This window comes from Cyprinus carpio, chromosome B24, assembly GCF_018340385.1.
Source record: "Cyprinus carpio isolate SPL01 chromosome B24, ASM1834038v1, whole genome shotgun sequence".
NCBI lineage: Eukaryota > Metazoa > Chordata > Actinopteri > Cypriniformes > Cyprinidae > Cyprinus > Cyprinus carpio.
Window position 1 is genome coordinate 9,825,217 of NC_056620.1, and position 22,003 is coordinate 9,847,219.

Here is a 22,003-nt window from a genome sequence, read left to right on the forward strand (position 1 = left end):
CTTGAATCGATATTGCTTGACAGTCCTCATAAGGCTGCAGTCTTTTTTTCCCACAGTTTTTCTTTCCAATCAACTTTCTGTTAACATGCCTGGATACAGCACTCTGTGAACAGCCAGCTTCTTTGGTAATGAATGTTTGTGTTTTACCCTCCATGTGAAGGGTGTCAATGATCGTCTTCTGGACAACTGTCAGATCAGCAGTCTTCCCCATGATTGTGTAGCCTAGTGAACCAAACTGAGAGAACATTTTGAAGGCTCAGGAAACCTTTGCAGGTGTTTTGAGTTGATTAGCTGATCGGCATGTCACCATATTCTGTTTTGTTGAGATAGTGAATTGTTATGTTTTTGTTAAATGTGAGCCAAAATCATCACAATTAAAAGAACCAAAGACTTAAACTAGTTCAGTCTGAGTGCCCTGAATTTATTTAATTCACAAGTTTCACAATTTGAGTTGAATTACTGAAATGAACTTTTCCACGACATTCTAATTTATTGAGAAGCACCTGTATATTCACCATACAGTATGTTTATTGCGTTCAGTTGTCATGTCTGTTTGAAGGACAGCACTGGGCAGCATGTTGAATAGTGTATTTTGTCAATAAAAATAAATAATCCTTTTGAGCTCATTTGAAATAGTACAGATCGTTGTGAAACTCTCCAGTGCTCAATCAGAGTGTTCACGAGTGAAAACATTAGGAATGCACGATATGCTGTTATTTTTCAACTGATTTGGCCAATACCAATATAATTCCTTTGTTTGGAAATGACACCAAGTCTCTCCTGTGCAGAAATTATCAGCAAAATATTTTTAACTTGTTTGTTAAAATTAAATAAACAATAATTATTTTTTTCTATTCTTTTCATGTTAGCTATAGCTTCTGTCCTTTAACCTTTTGAGTGGTTCGGTCCCACATATGGGATTCTTATTTCTGTGCCCCTGGGAGTATGGTCCCACTTATGGGATTTAGAACGTTCGGTGAGGTCACATAACTGCCAAACAAACTGTGTTTTCGCGCGTTGGCTGGCGCTGAGCCAGAGAAAGATGTGCACTGCTCTTGTCATATTATCACAACTATGCAGTGTTATTAACCACATAATGCATATTTTTAGGTTTCAGACATTTAAATGCACATAAATACTAGTAAAACAATACTTTTAGAGTTTGTCAAAAATACAAGCATATGTCCTAGGGAAGCAAACAATAACAATACATTTCAAATGTTAATTTGCAGCATGTGTTTTATTGATATCAGATACACATAGTGTAAGTAAATATAAGTTCACTCTATTCATCACCTGTTCACCTGCCACTTAATAACTTGTATTTTGGGAGAAACTGATGTAATTCACATGCTGTAAATCCGACTGATTCTCTGATCAGCAGCGCAAACAAACATGGCGGCGCCCATCTCACGTTACAGATCACGATCAAGATCATTTAGAAAGGTTTTTAAATGACAAAACACACTCATTTACACATATTTATGAATCGGACTATCAGAATATTCATGACATGTTAGGCAGGTTCGTGGGAATATTTAAATAAAAAAAGGGAAAAACAAAATAAAAGAGATCCTTTTGTCACTCAGTGTTATTGTAGACCGTGTGTCACGTGACAAACCTGATGCGTCGCCATGGGAACGTTAAGGGGGAACGTTTCTAAAAATACGGTGGTCTTAAAAAAACTCACCTCTGGGGAGACCGCTGGAATATTTTTTACTCACCACTGAAAATGTTAAATCAAAACAAATGTTTTACTTGCATTATAGAGGGTTGGACAATTTACTGGTATGAGATGTTTTGACATTACCATTAATATACTGTTAACTATGGTGATGACGAAGACTCACCGCCACCAAAGACACGCATTGTCAGCACACCAAAATGTGAGTTTTTTACATATTTTATTTACATCATTACGTAACTGTGCTCAGTGTTCATAGAAATATTTGTGATCTTGGCTGTGAAAACCCAGCTTAAGTCTTTTTTTTTTCTTTTATGATTTACTGTTTTCTATATAAAAATCATAAGCTAAATAACATTCTGTGAATATGTAACATTGTTTAGCCTGGATTTCACAGAGAGGGGTCACATTTATTTAAAAGTTTTTAATTTTGTTTCAGTACCCCAAGAACAGAATATTTTGAAGACAAAGACCCAGTGTGAGTTTACTTTGCTCTTTCTTATCAAAACACATTCAGAGAAGAGAAACCTTTGATAATACAGCATTGTCATTACTGTTATTTTGTCACTTTATTTTTTCACGTCAGTAAATAACCCAAGCTGTGGCACAACACTCAACAAGGTGAGTGCCACACCACCATTTATTTTTAAATAAATAAAAAAAAAGAAAAAAAAAAAAAAAAAAAAAACATCCCTATTACAATTGCCAGGAAACACCTTTTGGGAATTCTTGTTTTCAGGTTTTCTAAGTGCCCAAGAACCAGCACCCACAGTGTCTAACTGGGAAACGCAACATGAAGGTGGGATATTCAAATGATTATATAATTTTACATGTAGTATGTGGACACTTAGTTTACTATTTGATTAAACATTGTATTAATGATACTGACAGTAAAACTAGAAAAACTTAGAAAATAGATTTTTACTTAATTTAACAAAATATAACGAAAAAATGTGCAACAAGTAGCCTAGTATGCAGAGTTTTGGTTCATTTTTGTGCTGCACAAAAGGAAACCAGACGATAGAAAGCTTAACAAAGGCTTATTTTACAAAAGCACAAAGATTAGATTTTATCAACAATGTCCATCAAAACAGGTGACCATTTAAATTCTGATTAATCTTTTAGACTAAAAGGAGAAGTTTCCGGACAATTTACTGGTATGAGATGTTTGACATTCAACCATTATATACTGTTAACTAGTGATGACAAGACCACCGCCACCAAAGACACGCATTGTCAGCACACCCAACATGTGAGTTTTTGACATATTTTATTTACAATCAATTACGTAACTGGTGCTCAGTGTTCCAAGAAATATTTGTGGATCTTGGCTGTGACAACCCAGTTTAAGTCTCTTTTTTTTCTTTGATGATTTCCTGTTTTCTATATAAAAAATCATAAGCTAAATAACATTCTGTGAATATGTAACATTGTTTTAGCCTGGATTTCACAGAGAGCGGTCACATTTATTTAAAAGTTTTTAATTTTTGTTTCAGTTACCCCAAGAACAGAATATTTTGAAGAACAAAGACAGTGTGAGGTTTACTTGCTCTTTCTTATCAAACACATTCAGAGAAAGAGAACCTTTGATAATACCAGCATTGTCATTACTGTTATTTTGTCACTTTATTTTCACGTCAGTAAATACTCCAAGCTGTGGCAAACCACTCACAAGGTGAGTGCCACACCACCATTTATTTTTAAATAAATAAAAAAAAAGAAAAAAAAAAACATCCCTATACAATTGCCAGGAAACACCTTTTTGGAATATTGTTTTTCAGGTTTTCTAAGTGCCCAAGAAAGCACAGCACCCACAGTGTCTAACTGGGAAAACGCAACATGAAGGTGGGATATTCAAATGATTATATAATTTTCACATGTAGTATGTGACACTTAGTTACTATTTGATTAACATTTGTATTAATGATCTGACAGGTAACTAGAAAAACTAGAATATAGATTTTTACTTAATTTAACAAAAATTAACGAAAAAATATGTGCAACAAGTAGCCTAGTATGCAGAGTTTTGGTTCATTTTTGTGCTGCACAAAAGGAAACCAGACGATAGAAAAGTTAACAAAGGCTTATTTTACAAAAGCACAAAGATTAGATTTATTGCAAATGTACACAAATAAAGGTGACCCATTTAAAATTCTGATTATCTTTAGGACTAAAAGGAGAAGTTTTTTCCACTGTTTAGGGAATAAATTCGAGTGATTGCGCGCTGGCGCCGCATGCACATTTAAGCTTTGTACTTTGACAATGCAACCTGTTCATTTCTCATAATAAAATACAGTCAGCCAAACATATTGAGAAAAAAGCACACTGCTCAGTTTTTTTAAATATGTAGTAAAATCTGTGCTGATCAGTGGTTATCACCCTATCACCATGATGTTATGCAAAACCCAGTTTGTTTTATGTCGATATTGGATGGGAGTAAAGTACATAATAAATAATAATATTGCTTTCAAATACATTGTGAATATGTAAACATTTGATTCTGTGTCATATGAGAGACCCAACATTGGTTTAAATTTCGTTTTAGCCTAAATTAATTTGTTTTGGCTTGACGTTTATATTGCTATAGCTTCTTATATTTTACTTTTTTGTTCTTTTCTAAATACTTAATTAAAGCTCCAGTATGTGACTTTTGTAATTGACCAAAAGAGGGCGCATTTCCAACAATAACAAAGGCGACGCTTGATGACGCTATGAAGCAGGTGACGATGGGAGATGATGTTTTTAATGCGTTTTCACCACAGCAATGTATCTAAATTGGATAAACGAATCATGATCACGGATGAGGTAATTTATTCGTTTTTGTATTACCTGTATATATGATCGTATTATTTTATGTCATCATAATTAATGAACTGCAAGGAGAATGTGAAATGTTATACTATATTATCCCGTTACAAACTTACAGCTAGTTGTTAAATGATTTGTTGGGTTAATGTTGTGCAGTGTTACGTGTTTAAGGTTAATGCCGTGTGTTTACCGTGGCTCAAACCCCAATCGTTCTAAAAGTCAATTTGAACGAACATTTGCAAGTAATGACTAAATAGTATTTTTAACAACACACCATCCGATTGTATTTAATTGTACTGCCATAATCTCGGTCACCACACGTGATAAAATCCCTTACCTTAGTACAAAGAGCAATATACCTTACGTTTTTAACTGGCACTTCAATACTCGCCAAAGAGTTATTCGTGATCCATAACAACGACAACCAAACCATACGCGCGCGCTATAACATAACCACCACGCATTTGACCATTGATATTCCGGTGTGGTGGAAACATCACATGGTCCTACACCGGAAAAAAAAGATAGAGCGGACATTGCGTCACTGAGAGGCGACCAATTTTTCCGGGCCGGCCAGTTATTTAAAATCGGAATTTCTCTGAAATAAAAAATCTTTGGAGACTTTTGAGATATTGTAAGTACACAACTGACAACAACATTATTATACACATAACTAAAATACCTACAACTAAGACAAAAAATACACTTTTTAATTACAAACAAACATTTAAACAAACTTAAAATCACTTGAAAGGATTTGTTGAGGATTGAGGGGAACTAAAATAGCCTAGCTATGTTTAACATTGTTATTATAATGTTTGTAAACATTTTGTGTTGACATTAGGTCTATTTTTGAATGAAATAATAAAATGCGATTTATAACCTACACAACTTTTTTTCTCTACATTTTTTTTTTTTAATACGTGTAGCATATTTTAACCTAGAGCAAACCTTTTTAAATATTTTGATAAATTACTGAAAATATATAGATTACCTTTTTAAACCTTTTAACTGATTGTATTAATCGGTCAAAATGATTAACACTCAGTTAACAGTTAACCAGTTAAAATTAACATCCCTATTTGTGGCCACTAAGATTTGTTAATGTTTTTGAAGGAAGTTTCTTCTGCTCACCAAGGTTGCATTTATTTGATAAAAAAAAAAAAAAAAAAACAGTAATATTGTGAAATAATATTAGAACTTTAAATTCAAAAACTTAAGAACTCTTGTTTTGATATATTTCAAAACTTTAATTTATTCTGTGTGATCAAAAAGCTGAATTTTAATTATTCTTTTTATTCCAGTCTTCAGCGTCACATGATCCTTCAGAAATTATTCTATTCACATAATGTAAAACAATGTAGTTGTATGTTAAATATTGTTATATAAACTGTTCCAATGTATAAAACGAAGTCATGCTGTACGTTTTATATAATGTGTAACAAATGTGTGGTTTATCATTCTGTATCTTTGTGGTCTATAACAGGAACTGTAGACCTGTTTTTTTTTTTTTGCATGTTAACATGTCAGCTACACATTTCAGACAACACCGAGTTGAAGAAACTAGAAAGAGCCATCTTCTCATTCGACTTGACAAAAGATGGACCAAAAGCTAGTCAACGATAGAAACACTTTTTAAGAAGTATTGCCCAGGCCACCCGACATTTCTGAGTTTTTTCTTAATCCTTGTAAGAGCACACAGGAACTGGAGGAGTTGTGCTTGAGGATGAAAGACAGTGAATGCAAGAAAAAAACTGTAAGTAAATTTAACAGCAGATATCCAAATTATTATTCTTATTGATTCCTAGTTTTGATTCCAATGAGATAAAAAATCTAATATAAAAAAAATTTAGTCAAACATTTATTCTGTCTTCTTACAAAGCATTCTGTTGCAGCTGAATAACAAACAACGAAAATCAACAGACTACAGAACACTTTGCAAGAGGAATGTTTGCCTATGCTTTTAACAACAAAATACCACAGCAAAAATACTTACTTGATATCAGACTAATTTAAATTTCAAATATTAAAGCGTCAAACGACAAGTAAAAAGTCAGTAATAAAATAGAAACAAACAAATTAATTAGCAATAGCATAAATAAATACAACTAAACCAAATTTCAGGTACAGAAGTTTAAAAAAATGCAGTTTTCTTTTTATAAATAAAATATAGATTTAATTAAAGTTGAAAATTTCCTTTTGTTCCTTTGATTAACATTAATGACAAGACAGTGGTGTTTATTAGGCTTTATTTAACACCGATTGCATGCAGATCTGTACTGTTACACGTGTGTTTTCTTTCTCATCTGTTTACCTTCACAAGACAAAAAATATCCGTGTTAATGATGATTTATTGACACAGTTTTCAGCATACTGATCAATACTATGAAAGAGATCAGTTCCAGCTCAGAACAAACTTTCTGCAGTGGAAATGCACGGAATGTTTTGAGAACGAACACACACAGCAACCACTGTTTTCTGTGCTCATGCTGCACTGCAGACATGTGTGCGGCACATATACAGGGCGCAAGTTCTTTCCATTCCACACCTAAATTATTTTAAAATCACATCAAAATGCACATGAAAATCGTGTAGATGCAGGAATCGTAAAGTAGAATTGAAATGCAAGCATCTTATCGTATACCTGGTTCTTGGAAATTTGGAACTGGTTTTTGATACCCAACCCTATACAGCCTACACTCTATTTGTGGCGGCAGTCGGTTTCCTTCTGAAATTCAGTGATATAAAAACAGCCCCGCACCAGTTTTGGTTTTGAAAAGGTGCCCGGTGCTCATGTTTATTCAATGAGGTTAAAGCCTTTTGGAAAACCCTGCTATATATGAGTGGTAATAACCATAAATAAACCAGTCAAACAAACATATAAACCAACCAATTACTGTCCCAAAGTAATAATTCCTTTTTTTATTATTAAAAAAGGTCCATACTTGAGCCTCCTTGGAGGCAGAACCCCTGGAGATGCCATCCGCAGGGTATTGCGGACAGTCTGAGTAAACAGCGTTTGGTCGCAATATAGCATGAAGGGAAGGAAGGGGAAAAAAACGTTTAAAGACCTTGCCATTTGCAGTGTGATCATTCGTAAGTATTACATTTTACATTACATTTTGTAACACTCACTGCATTTACACCTGGTATTAAAGGAATAGTTCACCCAAAAATTAAATTCTGTCATCATTTACTCAATTGAAGAATGCAGGTAATAAAACAGTTGGTGGTTCCCATAGTATGGAAATAAATATTATGGAAGTCAATAGGAACCACCAACTGTGTGATTACCAGCATTCTTTAAAATGTATTTTATGCTCAACATAAGAAAGCAACTCTTTCAGGTTTGGAACGACATGAGGGTGAGTAAATGATGACAGAAATTTCATTTTTGGGTGAACTGTCCCTTTACACACTGCAGAGCAGGGATGACGCTGTGAACACACAAAAACAATCATGAGCTCTGAAACTTGTCATCAATGCTCCACTGCGAACTTTAGTAAACAAAATAGCTTTTGCTACTGAGTCGCTACATTATATTACTCATCAACTAGAGGAGTTGTTCTCAACCTGGGGACTGCATGCGGCCCGTCACAAATTCAAATGCGGCCCACTATGCTGAACACAATAAAAAAAAAAAATAATTCACTTAATGCTGCGTTCACAACCAAAACGTGAATAGAGCGTCTGGCGTGGAATGATTTCAATGTTAAGGCAATGTAAAGACACGTTCACGCGCGTCTGGAGGTCTCGCAGCGCAAATGAGGCGTTTAGCGCGGCGCGGTAGATGCGAATTCACCTCATTCGTGCGTCTAGTTCGCACAAATTGAGCGTCTGGCGGTAGGAATGGTGCTTTTGTGTAATTTACGCATTTGACGCGAATTCGCGTCTGCTGCGCTAAACGCCACATTCGCGCCGCGAGACCTCCAGAATAAAAAGGACCTCGCTTGGAAGAGTGTGTTGTAAATACACATTTAACTTTTGAGTCACGTACACGTTTATCGACCCACTGCCTTTACGCCATTTTTTACAACTATTTTCCCCCCTAATATAGCCTACAGCTACTTTTCGCTAACAAGATAATGTGTTTATTCAGAGGACGTGTGTAGGAAAAAGTGGAAAAGCCCCGAATGCTCGATCAACATCAGCCATCTTTGCAAACCAGACAAACCGCCTAGCACTTGCCCCTCCCACAAGAAGCAGATTTCGCCTTGGACGCGCGTCAATTTCGCTTAAACTCTTGCTTTTTACGCGCGTCTATTTCACTCTAGACGAGCGAATGCATTCAAAATGTTCAAGCGGCAAACTAGACGTGGTAGACGTTAATTTGACGCTCTATTCGCGTTTGGTGTGAAACGCAGCATAACAATTAATATTTTTGCTGAATTACTGTGGGTGTGAAATGCATGTCAAAAAAAAAGTTGCCTTATCTTAATTGATTAGATATCATAATATTTAGGCTATAATATTATAAATCAGGTTGGTTTATATTGGTGACGTAATATGTAATTGATATGCGTACGGCCCGCAAGAATTGCACTTGGACCATAGTGCGGCCCGGTGAAAAAAAAGGTTGAGAACCACTGGGTTAGAGGGTTACATTGGTATTTTGAAGTGTTTAAACGCACGTTGTTAATAGAAAGAGGTGCAAAACAAACACAGATACAAATCTGTCTTTCTTGACAAATCAAATACTACATTTCATTCACAAATTTTACATTGTAGTCAGAATTATTCAGAAATTATCACTAATATTTGATATATCGCCCAGCCCTAGTCCATATACTGTAGACCTGCACGATTCTGGATAAATTGAGAATATTTTTTTTGTCTCAAATAGAGATCACGATTCTCATTTTTTTTTAAGAATTCTCTTCTGCTCACCAAGCTTGCATTTATTTTACAAAATACAGAAAAAAAAAACTAATATTGAGAAACATGTTTACTATTTAAAATAATTGTTTTCTATGTGAGTATCTGTTAAGATGTAATTTATTCCTGTGATCATAGCTGAATTTTCAGTGTCGTAACTTCAGTCTTCAGAGTCATATGATTCTTTAGAAATCATTCTTATATGTGGATTCATCTTCGGAACACAGTTTAAGATATTTTAGATTTAGTCCGAGAGCTTTCAGTCCCTCCATTGGAAACTGTGTGTACGGTCTACTGTCCATGTCCAGGAAGGTAATAAAAAACATCTTCAAAGTAGTCCATGTGACATCAGAGGGTCCGTTAGATTTGTTGAACCATCGAATATACATTTTTGGTCCAAAAAATAACAAAAATTATGACTTTTTTCAGCATTGTCTTCTCTTCAGCGTCTGTTGTGAGTGTGACTGCTGTGACTGTTGATGTAGGATGCTGCTGACGTGTTTTCTGGTGCCCCAATAAAAAGAGAACACGTCAGCAGCGTCGTACATCAACAGGGTGAGTCATTAATGACATCATTTTCATTTTTGGCTGAACTAACCCTATAACCAAACATGGGAACTGCTCTCTGTGTGTCAGCAGCAGTGCGAACACAGATTTGAATGACCTGGTAAGACTTTGTCAAAGTTTTAATAGACACCGGGAGAATCGTTGTCATTTAGAAATGAGTTTGTGTGGTTGTCTGATTAATGATCAATCATGCAGCTGTCCACATAGTGGTTTTTTTCAAATATTTTTAATGAAGTACTTAAACCAGATGTTGTAAACTTCTTTTTAGAAGCTTGTCAAAAAGATGCACCCGAATGTACCAATGAAGGTGTTCGAAGACTACATCGCAAAAACCCTGAAATACGCTCCTCACTGTGATTCAAGAGTGAGTAACATTCAAGAATAGGGTTATGCCAGTATTAAATTTTCCTGTTTCGATTAATTGCTCATGCTTTTGTCACGGTATGCGGTATTATCACGGTATTTAAATTAAATATTAAAGGGGGAGGGGGCATAATACAGTATAACAGGTTAAATAACTTTTTTCTTTATAACAAAAATGACTTAATTTAAGTACAATAAAGCAATACAGAAAAATATATAAAGTTAAGTTCATGTTAGCTCATTAAATAACACAGCTGCAACTTTAGATTTTAAGGTGTTATTAAATATTGGAATACCTAAGATTAATTAATGTTTTTCATTGGCAGTTTGTGAACTAATGAATTAACTAATGAAACCCTTTATTTAATGAATTAACAATAAATAAACAAAACCCTTTCAAAAAAAATATATAGCACATTTAAAAACCACATAAAAAAAAAAAAAAAAAATTTTAAAAAAAAAACAAATTCTAAATATTTAAGTATTTGATGATCTGAATGGTTTTTTACAATTATTTTAATATGTTTTAGAAAGTAGTGCAGCTGCTTTATGGGGGTTTCCAGGCAGCATTTTCTGCAGTTTATCGCCATATACTGTCAGAGAGTGAATGTGCTTTCATTCAGCGCGTCTCTCGCATGTTTCCTCATGTGCTTCTCATGCGTGCTTGTTAACATCAGAGCTCACATGTCTTTTTCAAACAGCATTTTGACCAGTTGTGGGAATAGTATTTTTAACATGCATTCAAAATACTGAATAATTTGTAATATACCAATTATTCACTGTATCAATTTGATCAATATCAATAACATGTGTCATCAGTACTACACACCTTTTACTCCATTGATTCTGGCTTTTGTTCAGACAGTGCTCGTTCCAAGACTGAACCCCGCAATGTTTCTAGGTCCCCAACATCGTGTTTGCTTACACACAGAAGGCGACCCGCAATTTTCCCCGTGTCCTGACATTTTATCCTATCCGTCAGATTTTCCTACCCGGGTTTTACTGCGCATGCGCGCATCAATATTGCGTCCTTTTTCTCATGCTAAACAACGTTATTTAATGTATCTGCATTACGGTAAGGGTAGGTTTAGGGTTGTGGTAGGTGTAGACTTTAATAAAAACACAATCTAATTGGTAGAAAAGAATATTTATTGTTGGTTTCCTGTAGCTGTATCCCTTCTAGCTACAACCGCGAATATAACACATAATTACTGTATTTGCAGTACTGTAAGGGTAGGTTTAGGGTTGTGCTAGGTGTAGACGTTAATAAACCATAACTTTACAGTAGCATTTTTCGTTGTTGAATTGTACTACCCACTGTTACAGCGTAAGACAAAAAAACATAACATCATATTAAAAACAGACAAAACACCGGGTCCAACGTGCAGTGTGAAAGGGGCTTTATAAATTACAAGATCTTAACTAGATTCTACTAAGTTTGCATGTTTTGTGAATGTTGACGGCAAACAAGGAAGTATTTTAATGTTAGCCTTTCTATTACTAATAATATAAAGGGAATCATTCTTTCGTTTAACCACTCTATATGATTATTAAAGAGACGTTTGTCAGTATTAGACAGAACTGTTAATGACAACAGTGAACAAGAGGGAGAATGTTAGCACCGTCAAAATAAAAAGTCACTAATGAGAATGTTGTTTCAGAATAAATTCTATTTACAAACCACAATAAATAAATAAAAAATATTCCTGGACTACCTTATTTCCCCTCACTGACCAAAAAGGTTTAATTTAAGGTGTAATACTTTACCATGTGTTATGAACCTTTCTGTTGTAAAACATTTGTAAGCTACCTTTTGAATCAGGATTGATTTACTATTTATAGTACAAATTTTCAGTACTTCTAATGAATAATTTAAGGGTTAACTTTTAGGTAATAGCAACACTATTATTTTAAAATGTTTAAGAAATAATAAATCACTATTAGTAACACTAGTTAATCTGTTCACTTTACAGACGGAGCATGAAGAGACTGGACCTGCTAGTTTGGCACCACCACACACTCATATTCTCACCGATTAGGCTTTTTAAATAAAAATGAGTTCCCAGTAGAATCTTAAATGTTTGAGAATGCTTGTTACTGTTTTTTTTTTTTTCAGTATTATTACTATACATTTATGACTAATTCTTTAATAATTGACTAATGACTAATAGCTTTTTAATCAGTTTTCTTTTTAAATGGTGGAGTTTATATAACTAATTCTTGTAATTCACATTATTGTTGTTATAGGAATGGTTGTACCATGTGTTAATAAAAAATAAACTTGAGAGAATGGTTCAGGCACATTATTCCAATGTTAAATTTACATTACCATTAATTAATGTGAGCACTTTAATGTTTTTGGAATGTTCAAAATAACCTTCTTAGAATGTTGCATTAATAAATTTAGGTTTTCAGGAATGGTTATGCTAACCTATAAATAACTTAAGCAAACTGGACATTTTAGCGTTCTTGGAATGTTCCAAATAAACGTTCATAGAACATTATATTTTGAATGAAATTTAGGTTTCAAGAACATTGTAAGAACGTTATGTTAACCATAAAAAAACATTCTAGCAACGTTCAGCAAACTGGACATTTTAACGTTCTTGGAATGTTCCAAAAAACGTTTATAGAATGTTATATTTTGTATGAAATATAGGTTTCAGGAACGTTGTAGGAACGTTATGATAATCATAAAATAACGTTCTAGCAACATTAAGCAAACTGGACATTTTAATGTTCTTGGAATGTTTCAAATAAACGTTCATAGAACGTTATATTTTTTATGAAATTTGGGTTTCAAGAACGTTGTAAGAACGTTATGCTAACCATAAAATAACGTTCTATCAACGTTGAGCAAACTGGACATTTTAACGTTCTTGGAATGTTCCAAAAAAACGTTCAGAGAACGTTCGATTTTTTATCAAATTTAGGTTTCAAGAACGTTGTAGGAACGTTATGCTAACCATAAAATAACGTTCTAGTAACGTCAAACAAACTGGACATTTCCACGTTTTTTGGAACATTCCAAATAACGTTCATACAACCAAAACAGAACGTTAGAAAAACATTCTCAGAACATAAATTTGTTAGCTGGGAATGGGTACATAGAGTCATTTACTGTAATTTATTATTTGAGCTGCATAAATTCTTAAAGATGCACCTCATATTACAGTAAAATACTGTTCCCAGATGATACAGCAAAACACTGGCTATTTTACAGTTATTTACCCTAGAAAATACAGCAAGGGTTAACAGTGTACCTCAAAGGAGGGTTGTCACGACAGGGGGGGTTTGGGGGGTTGGTAGAGTGTACACAATGTTAATAATATATTAATTGCGTAGTGTGGGATTCATTGGTAACAGAACTTTGTGAGATGAAGGAGTGACAGCTTTTTAGTGGTTTTTATGAGCGCTCTTTGCAAGCTTTCTAGGCAGTCAATTTAAAATATAGAACCTTTTTTTTGGCCACACACACATTGCAAAGTTTCGGGAATGACATCAGCACATTTATGCAGGATTTGCTCTCGAAGTAGCAGTGTTTGACATGGTGATGACCATAGCAATAGACTGGACAAAATATGTGAAAATGTGCATTAAGACTAGAGCACCCTCATTAAGCACCCTCAGTGATTATTTCTGGAACCTGGTTGATACGCTTTTATTGCATAACTATATACAAAAACAACAAAATACAAATGCACTAAATAAAATAATTTAATAAATGCACATTTACAATTTACACACTTAACTAAAATAAGTATGAATAAAATAAGTAACTAGAAAAGGCCAACTATATTCAGCTTGCTTCCATTTAGTGAGAAAAGCCTTGTAAGGTCTGTTTTGGGTTTTGTTTCATGTTCATGTTTTCATGTCTTTTATTTTGTTATTGTTTGATTTTGCTGTTTGTGTCATGCTTCCCTTGCCCTCATGTATCTCTGCTTTGTGTATGTGTCATGTTCTCATTGGTTATTGTCTGGCCATGTGATTATCAGTTCTGTTTTGTTCTCATTGGTTGCTTTAGTCATGTGTCTTGTTCCCATTGGTTTGTTCTTGTCATGTGACCCTCATTGTTTGTATAAGTAGTCATGTTCTGTCACGACATGGCCGCCATTCCAGAGTCCCGTCACGACATGGCCGCCATTCCAGAGTCCCGTCACGACATGGCCGCCATTCCAGAGTCCCGTCACGACATGGCCGCCATTCCAGAGTCCCGTCACGACATGGCCGCCCATTCCAGAGTCCCGTCACGACATGGCCGCCATTCCAGAGTCCCGTCACGACATGGCCGCCATTCCAGAGTCCCGTCACGACATGGCCGCCATTCCAGAGTCCCGTCACGACATGGCCGCCATTCCAGAGTCCCGTCACGACATGGCCGCCATTCCAGAGTCCCGTCACGACATGGCCGTCATTCCAGAGTCCCGTCACGACATGGCCGCCATTCCAGAGTCCCGTCACGACATACCTGTCGAGCCAGGGCCTTCACACAAGATGGCCGCCATGCCAGAGTCCCCGGCCAAGATGGCCAACATGCCAGAGTCCCTGGCCAAGATGGCCGCCATGCCAGAGTCCCCGGCCAAGATGTCTCACCTGAGTCTCGTCAAGTCTTGGCAGTCACTGAGACTGTTCCCGTGGCCTCAGTACTTCTAGTAATGGCAGTCACCATTTTGAGTGTGTGGGCCGCTCACTGTGCTCCAGAGACTTTTCCTGTCCACGAGTCTGTTCCTGAGGCTTCTCCTGACCATGAATCCACTCCAGTGCCTCCAAAGGTGTCAGCTTCCGCTGCAGAACCTCCAGAGGAGGCGGGGTCCACTACAGAACCTCCCAAGGTGGTGGCTCCCACATACGAGCTCTCTGCCTGTCCTGTCACGACCAAGGAGGCCATCCACAAACTATCTGCCTGTCCTGCCACAGCTGAGGAGGCCATCCACGAACTCTCTGCCTGCCCTGTCACGGCCATGGAGGCCATCCACAAACTCACTGCCTGTCCTTTCTTGGCCACGGAGGCTGCTCATGAACTCAGTGCCTGTCCTGTCTCGGCCACGGAGGCCGCTCATGAACTCACTGCCCGTCCTGTCTCAGCCACGGAGGCCGTTCATGAACTCACTGCCTGTCCTGTCTCAGCCACGGAGGCCGCTCATGAACTCACTGCCTGTCCTGTAATGGCCAAGTGGTCTGTCCATGTCTCTGCTTCACCATGGCTCCCCGCTGGGCCTGCACCGCCATGGCTCCCCGCTGGGCCTGCTCCACCATGGCTCCATACTGCTCTGGATCTGCCCCATTGTCTGTCACTGCTCCACAGTCCCAGGTCCCCCTCTGCTTCAGGGTCTGTCACTGCTCCACGGCCCAGGTCCCCCTCTGCTTCATGGTCTGTTCCTCCTCCACTCCACCACCCTCCTGAACTTTTTGGGTTCTGTTGTGTGGGCGTCAGGGGCCGCCCTTAGAGGGGGCGGTGGTATGTAAGGTCTGTTTTGGCTTTTGTTTCATGTTCATGTTTTCATGTCTTTTATTTTGTTATTGTTTGATTTTTGCTGTTTATGTCATGCTTCCCTTGCCATCGTGTATCTCTGCTTTGTGTATGTGTCAGGTTCTCATTGGTTATTGTCTGGTCATGTGATTATCAGTTCTGTTTTGTTCTCATTGGTTGCTTTAGTCATGTGTCTTGTTCCCATTGCTTTGTTCTTGTCACGTGACCCTCATTGTTTGTATAAGTAGTCATGTTTTTGCCATTGTGCTTGGTCGAGTATTAACGTAACGTTGTAACCTGCTGTCGGTGAGTCTAGTCGGTTCATGCTATATCAAGTCTGTTTCATGCCACGTCAAGTCTGTTCATGCCATGCCATGTCAAGTCTGTTCTAGTCAAGTCTGTGTATCTTGTTTGGATTTTGGATTGCACCATTGTAAATAAACTGTACTTGGGTTCATCTACACTCGCCTCAGTGGACTGATCGTTACAAGCCTACTCTTCACCTGAATTAGAAAAAAGGGGCCTGTCCACCACGTAGACAGGCCCCTGCATACTATTTGTAGCATATTTTCGGGAAAACTGCACCAATCTTCCAGAACAGCAATAAACATGCAAATGGACCATAAACAGAGACAAAGAAAGTTTCTCCTGCTCAAAATTCATGCCTCTGATTGGCCATCCCACCCAAAAGGTGGGTATAGCCAGGACCTATCAAAAGTCTCCAACTCAGACTAGTCGTTGCTCATAAAACCTTTCTTCTTGAGACAGACACTATCCAAGACTCCTCAAAACTCTCCCCGTGAATTTTATTTTCCGGCAGTTTTTATCTTAAAATAACTTTTTCCATCCGCAGTGGACTTTCCTATCTTCAGAAGAACCAGAGCAAAACCTCCAGCTCACTTCTGAAAGAACTCAAGAACCTCCGTTGTCGACCGCATCAGGACTTTTGTCCAACAACGAAGCCAATGCAAGTAACCATTTACAACTATTTAGATGTATGTTTAAGTTTGAGACCCTTTTAAAGTGATTTTGATTCTTTGATTCTCATCAGGTTGTGGTTAACTGATGTGAAATACTGCCTTTTTTTGTTCTTCTCTCTCTTTCCTTACTTTCCTTCATTCTGTATATATATATATATATATATATGTGTGTGTGTGTGTGTGTGTGTGTGTGTGTGTGTGTGTGTGTGTGTGTGTTTTGCTTAATTTAGCCATAGTTTCATTTATTAAACCGCTTATATTCACAATTGATTGTCTCTGTGTGTTGCTCACGATTTATAATCACTGAATGTTGAATCTTGCTACATGCTAAATTACTGCTAGTACTGCATAAAGTAGGAAAGCTATTCTTCCTTGGTCAGGAAAATAATCTTTCCTAGAATTGATAAATTATTATATTGTCTGCTCGGTGGATGGACGGATCAAATAATTTTAATACTGATTCTGCTACAGTTAATTCTAAGATCTAATCTAAATATTTATTAATTATGACTAGTTATAATTTTTTCTCTTTTGAGCTAATTTGCTACAACCATGTCAGAAGCAGTGGACAGATGCAAGATTTGGAATCCACTCCAACAATTATTACTTCAACAACAAATAACAACAAAGCATCCTCTGAATAACCAACAATTAAACAAAACAGACACACACACTCTGTTTGTCTTGTGTTTGTTTCTTGTGTCTATGTTGTCTTGAGTCAGCACATGGCCTAGTTGATTGTTTTCTCAGCCATGTGCTTCTCTAGCCCCTCCTCCTTGTTTCCTCTTTACCACACCGTCTTTTTTTTATGATCATATTTTTATTTATTTTTATACATACAAAAAACATCACAAAACAATAACAACAGACATCATCCACACACTCTGTGTTACTATACATGCTCCATGAATAACTTTGAAATATATAAGACGATGAGCCAAGTCCCTAAAGGCCAAACTAAGGTTAGACTACACCCCTCCCAAGTCGACAGATAAATCAAGGTCAGATAAGTAATTCTATATGCTAAACCACCCGAGTTCGCAATCCTTTTAAAATTCAAATGAAATAAATAAAGATATTAATGTCTGTTGTATAAAATAAAAGTAGCACAGAAAAAGGACGACAAAAAACTTTGAACAAGAACCAAAACAGACTCCACATTACCAAGAATATAGGTCTGCCTAAGAAGGGAAAAAAAGAAAGAAAAAAGAACAATATTTGGATACGTGACCGATCCACACCAACACAAAACCGGTCCCCAAAAAACCCAGTGTCAAGAACTATTAATCAAACCTTCTCTCCATTAGCTCTAAAAAAGATTTCAAAGATTATAAGTAACAAGACAATATTGAAGGATAGAAGATCACAGCAGCAACTTAAGTGTCCATGTCCAGCTTGTTATTCTCCTCTCATGGGCAGTTAAGATGCCTTCTTCTGTAACAGTGAGCTGTTAAAATTCTCTGCTTTCTGAGAAGAGTCAAACATTATCTGCTCACCATTGTGTCGTAGTTTAATTATTGCCGGATAGATGAGAAATGGCTACAGACCCAGTGCTGTCATCCTCCTAAGGACTGGGTTGAGATTCCTTCTCAGACGTGGCTGGACTGAAGTCAGGAAAAAACAGCAGCGTGACATTATCCTGCATATATTTCACCAGGTATGCCTGCCGTGCACCCTTCAGGATCGCTGATCTGTCTTGCCATCTCAGTACACGAAAGAAAGAGTACACTCTGAGTTACTTTTTTTTCTGTCATACACATGATGAGCTCACTCAATCTCAATATCGCGCCCTTTCAGTGCAGGAATCCACTTCCCACTTCCCAATCCCAAAGATTATCTCTGAGAAAGCCAGCTGCATCGGAGCCTTCCACCCCCTCTGGTAACCCCTCCAGTCGTACATTATTTCTCCTGCTCCTATCCTTCAAGTTTTTCACTTTATCAGTAAGTTGTGCTAGCTGCTTTCTCAGGTTCGTGACTGTTCTCCTATCGTCACGTTCAGCTGCTTGAACTGTTTCGCCGTGATGGCTAGCTTTTCAACTTCTGCTTTTAGTTCTTTTACAGAATTGTTGGTCGCTAGTATGTCCATATGTAGGTCACACAATACCGGGGTCAGTACAGAGTCTATCACATCTCTTACTGTCGAGGCCACAACCAAATCCAAAGTACTTTGCTGCTCTTTAAGTGCTAGCTTCATGCCTTTAGCAATGGTGCCACCAGGCTCTTCTTTATTGATGTTGGAATCTTTGAATTTTTTTCTTTATTGGTGATTGCTAAATCAATCTTTTCCAATTGTCCTTGACTGTTGAAGTACTCATGATGGAGTAAATAGAAAATCAGGATTGTAGAATATTTGACAAAGTGAGCAGAGCGAAGGACCGTGCGTGCACCTCTGTCGAAGGGTCACATGATCTTTACCACACCCTCTTGTTAGCCTTGTTGGTCTAATTGTGCTCACCTGTTCCTCCTGTGTTTTCCTTCCTATTTATAGTGCCCCTTGCCCTATTGTCTTTGCCGGTTCGTGGTCATTCTTACCCTCACTGTCACTGTCTTTGTCTCTGTCTGTGGATGTGGCTGAGTATGTGTTCCTGTCTCACTGCCTGTTTAATCTTGTGCTCTAGTTCTTGCCTTAGTCTTGTCTCTTGTATTCTATGTTCTATGTATTCTTGCTCCTTGTTTTTGGATTTGGTCTGGTTTTGTCTTTTTGCTTTTTAGTATTCATTTAGTTCTCTTACTTCTGATCTTTTGTTTGCATTTTAGGTTGATATTTAAGTTGTGTTGGTTAATATTATAATAATAATAATAATAATAATAATAATAATAATAATAATAATAATAATAATAATAATTTTTCCCTTTTATTACTCGTTTTTGTTTTGTTTATTCTCTTGCCTGCCTTGGAGTTATTTTTGTTCCTGTGGAGCTTAGTTTTGTCTTGTGGTGTTATATTTCCTGTTCCTGCCCACTGGTTCCCTTGCCTGGCAGCTGGGGTGCTTCAGAATTTATGGTCAACAAGTATCCGAGCTCAGCTCTCTGGTGCTTTGCTCTGGTCTCTCCACCGGCCTGGTCTTGCTGCTCCCTCTGCTGCTATAATATTCTGCCAGTTGATGTCTAAGGCTGTTCCAGTGGCCTTCACTAGCTGTCTCTGTTTACTGTTTTCCGGTTGGGGTTTCACATGTGCACCTCACTACCTTCTTGTATCAGTTTGTTTTGTCAATAAACCTCTGTTATTCACACTGCGATTGGGTCCTCCTTCCAGATCACTGACAGACTGGTTGCTTTAGAGGAGGTTGTACAGTGTGAGAAAGGCAGAGACATGGTTGAACACAGCTCATTCAAGTTTTTATGCAATGAAGGGAAACTGGTCTGTAGTTGACAGGGGTGTTAACTTTTTTAAGTTTACACATCATCATTCTGTTCAAAAGTTTTCACCCCTGGCTCTTAATGCATTGTGTTGGCTTCTTGAGCATCAGTAAATGTTTCAACCTTTTGTAATGGTTGTGTATGAGTCCCTCTGTTGTCCTCAGTGTGAAAATATGGATCTCAAAATCATACAGTCACTTTAGGAAAGGGTTCAAAGATGCAGGAAAACCAAAGAATGTGCAGGAGCTGGAGGATTTATCTTAAGAACAGAAGGCAGTTGAACTGCTCAGGACCAACAATGGACTCATGAACAACTATCACAAAATATAAAAACAGTCGTGGATCATCCAGGAAATGACACATAATATTAAGATTCAAGGGTATGTAAACTTTTGAATGGGGTCATATTTTGTCTTGTGGAGCATATGAAAACATCTGTTATGTGAAATGGCTTATTCAGGACAGTACTAAAAAAAATAACATGCCATTTTCACAATCTCTATTATTTTGTTTTAGTTATTAACATATTGCACATTCTGCAAGGGGTATGTAAACTTATGAGCACAACTACATATACTGTATATATATATATATATATATATATATATATATATATATATATATATATATATATATATATATATATATATATATATATATATATATATGGGGGGGGGGGGTCAGAGAGCACTCTCTCTGCTCACACACACAAACTTGTCAATACTTCCCCATGACTTTTATAAATAAAGTAGCGTAGATAATAGATCACTACATATACCTATACCTCAGCAACGAGGTGGTAAAATTGCTGTTGAAGTAACTAAACACAGCTTCATTGTTTGTGGAGAGACACGCAGGTAACACACACAAGTGTCATTTCTCTCTCTCGATCTCAGGGGTGGACATAACCAATAAGCGTGGTAAGGGCTGCTTAGGGCCCAAGGGAATCAGAGGGCCCCATCTGATATTGGCAAAACAAATTTGGCAAATGCTCCAGTGTGTATTTGTGTGATGGAGAGCCTCAAAAGTTCACTCACTGCTCAAAATGCAAAGTTTTTGCCAGGTGCTGAGTTCTGCAAGCTTGCGAATCCTCTCATAACAATGTGTAGATAAGAGATTCACTGTGCACTGTAGACAGCTTCATTGATTAACGGAATGCCGTGAGATCACGATGAATTGTAGTGAATGACAGCTTTTTGTGATTATAGAGGTAGCGCTTTGCACACTTTCTAGGCTGTATTATTTTGTCTGAATGTCTCAGAATGGATATATTAGCCTCAGAGAAGAGATATTCGTGTTTTGTGTCAAGATTATATTTGTCTTGATGTTTCAAAATGACTCACTTGTGTGCTTTTCCTAAGTGTGCTGGCACGAACTGCTGTGCACTCGTATAAATGCACGAGTGCATGTGATGATTAGAGATTTTCTCTTAATGATAGATTACATTTGTTTTTTGTTTCTCCGCAAATCCTACCACATGCCTTAAGAATACTTGGGATATGAAACGAGTTGCACATATACCTACGCTCTGTGGTAAGAACCTCACTAAACATGATTTACAATTAATTTAACATACAATCTTCATGTAAACACTTTTCTAAGATTTGTAAAATTGAATAAAAACAAAACAATCATGTTCACTATAATATTAATTGGTAACACTTTATGATAAGCATACACTAATAAATTACAAATCATTAACAAACTGTTAGTTTATAGTTAATTCATAGTTTATTAACTGTAGTTAATACATTAATAATATATTAATATACAGTTTGTACATTGTAAAAACCATTACATATGGATTCAGTATACTAGACAGCTAATGGATACATCAAAATAGACAAAAGACTCAATAGACTCAAATTAGATTGTAAACTTTTAAAGCCTGAAATT

At 36.9% G+C, this 22,003-nt stretch overlaps 1 long non-coding RNA gene across 1 annotated transcript; it reads left to right on the forward strand.

The window, feature by feature from the left end:
• Nucleotides 1-7,440: 7,440 nt before the first annotated feature.
• Nucleotides 7,441-12,457, forward strand: LOC122142314. Its single transcript, XR_006158521.1, has 3 exons — nucleotides 7,441-7,588; nucleotides 10,203-10,298; nucleotides 12,271-12,457. It is a non-coding gene; the product is annotated as an uncharacterized LOC122142314 (long non-coding RNA).
• Nucleotides 12,458-22,003: the final 9,546 nt, after the last annotated feature.